This window comes from Drosophila gunungcola, unplaced genomic scaffold (genome assembly GCF_025200985.1).
Source record: "Drosophila gunungcola strain Sukarami unplaced genomic scaffold, Dgunungcola_SK_2 000051F, whole genome shotgun sequence".
NCBI classification, from domain to species: domain Eukaryota; kingdom Metazoa; phylum Arthropoda; class Insecta; order Diptera; family Drosophilidae; genus Drosophila; species Drosophila gunungcola.
The window spans coordinates 114,849-117,353 of record NW_026453216.1 but is presented as its reverse complement, the minus strand read 5'-3'; the positions used below and the strand labels follow the sequence as shown (position 1 = coordinate 117,353).

General features: G+C 34.3%; 1 long non-coding RNA gene across 1 annotated transcript; it reads left to right on the top strand.

Moving 5' to 3' along the window:
* The first annotated feature begins 608 nt into the window (after positions 1-608).
* LOC128264033 (uncharacterized) lies at positions 609-2,034 on the top strand. The gene is made up of 3 exons (XR_008268641.1): positions 609-825; positions 1,722-1,805; positions 1,871-2,034. It is a non-coding gene; the product is annotated as an uncharacterized LOC128264033 (long non-coding RNA).
* Positions 2,035-2,505: the final 471 nt, after the last annotated feature.

Here is a 2,505-nt window from a genome sequence, read left to right as displayed (position 1 = left end):
GTTCAAGATCTTTTCTTCTCGATTAGCGAAATCGAAAACAAAGAGAATAATTTCTCTTCGATTTTAAGAACGTTTCTTTTCGATATAGTGAGAAGTCAAAATACTAAAATAGAGCAAATTTCCTTATGGTTTTTTCGTTCTAAAATTTTTTCGGTGTACAAATAAGAATTCTGTCAATGTTTTATCAATATAGCTGTAGCGTATCTACTACATAATTCCGACGTTTCAAAACACCATAGCTTCGCTTAATCTTATGACGCTTGTGGACGTCATCCTTATCAATTTATGAATGATACTTCGCGTATCACTTTGAAAACTTCAATATTATATATATTATACTATAATAAATGTATATTTGATGTCATATATGTATATGATATTATATTAAAATTATAAGTCTTTTAAAATTGTTAACATTGTTTTATTTCAGGTATGTTCAGTTTGTAGATTGAAATTAAAACTATGTATATGTCGGAACATCGAGTTCCTCAATGAATTCTGCGGCGTTGCGAGCCGTGCGCTTCCTCGGCTGTGACATTTCGTAACCTTTCGTAACCGCACCTCGATCGAGACTGTCTGATCTTTCCATCCATTTTATACAGCTCAAATTGGTCAACATCCTCTTGTTCACATACTTTGCCAAATACCATATGGCCGTCTCTTTTATTCGTACCATGTCACACCGAGACTGCACATAACAGAAATCCGTTAGGCGCAACGCAACACTTACACACAGAAACTCATATAAAGAATGGAATGCGAAGGGAGGAATAAAAAGCAACGAGTGGCATTCATACGAAATTCTAAGTAAAAGTGTATTTCCAAGTAAGTCAGCATTTCATCTTAATTCTTATCTTAATATCGTAATACCACGAAAACAAAACTAAAGACCCGAAATATACAACTATTAGTTTCAGCTTTAAGCACGCACTGCTCTCTAAGGGAAATACACTTTCTAGGTCTATGACGCTCTGTAAAGCCACAGTCTGCCAAGTAAAAATAACAAAATTATTAAAACCGTGCCTCAAAAATTTGTTTTATTTTGTTTGCAATAAAGGCTCTTAAATGCCGATTGTACATTAAACTGTGTAACATAAGAAAATTGCAAGAGCACACACACATAAACCAAAAATGTTTTCATTTAAAAATGTCTATCTATGTATATATCGTGGATTGACTGGACTCGTCCTTCGCTTCAGTCCGCTTTTCCTGCTGCTCCAAACGGAAACGTTTATTCTTTGAACAACAAATTTAGCTTAGTATAATTCTTTACGATTTATGACATTACATTGTATGCCTCATTCATTGACGAATTTATTGAAGCTTAGAGACAGCGACAACTACATGGATACTGTGGGAGATTTCTTAGGTAATAAGTTTACGGTCACACTGCCTTTTTACCGTTAAATTCTTACTTTATTGTTTTGTTTATTGTATTGTGTTTATCTAACTAATTTTAACGTTTAAAGGTTTTCAGTTTTTACTTTAAGTATTAAAAAAAATGGTAAAAATATTTCGTATACATTTAAGGCTCCCTTTTTTCCCGTTTTGTCTTCAACTCCAATGAATGAGCCAAATTGAACTTTTAAAAAACAATTTTGCTCATTGATGTTTCGGCCCCGGTAATATTTCATCGAATGATATTTTTATACCAAAATCCTACAATTTTCTTTATTCATTGCTCATTGGAACCATCATACGTTTGTCTTTTTACCGCTTAGCTTCCCTTTAATGTCGATATGAACTGGAATAGGACGTTCAATTCAGCTTGTACCTTGCCAGACGGTGGCTTGGATAACCTGCAGGTAATGCAGTTGTCAACAAACTTACGGACATAGTTTAACATTTTGTCAAACCAATAATACTCTAGGGTCTTATCGCAGCCGACATGCATAATTGCCTCGTGAACGTTGCAGACCAGAGAGAGAGTGTTTCCGTGCCTCTGAATATTTCTATACAAGGGGCAATTATGTAACTTGAAGGATTTAGCTACATCAGTTTGAAAACCAGTTGTCGGAAAACTCTGTCAAGTTTATGCGCTTCTCAGTAATACTCTGTTACTCTGTTATAAACTGAAGATATTAATAAAGAACGTTGGAAAAAAAGAATTAAAGCGATCAACACATTTTTACGATTTTTACAGCAGTTTGAATTCAGAAGTGGCAAGCATGTATCCACATGTGCTCGCCACTGTATATATGCCAAAAAGACAACAACTAGAAGAGCAAGAGAGCGAGAGAGATGTTAATGCCGGCAGCTGAAGTTTACAGTGATCTCATTACAATAGATAACAATCGATTGTAAATATTTTAATTTAACTATAAAAAATTTTCTGCTCTCAACAGACAGCTTTAGGGCATAGTGACCAGAGCAGCCAGATTTCTTAACATAATCAAAGGTAAAAAACAGCTTTTTCACACATAACACTTATTATTTTTCTCAGTTCAAGACTGCTTTTTTAAGACTAAAAATTGTCGATTTCAGAACAAGTCTTTCGGCTTCGAA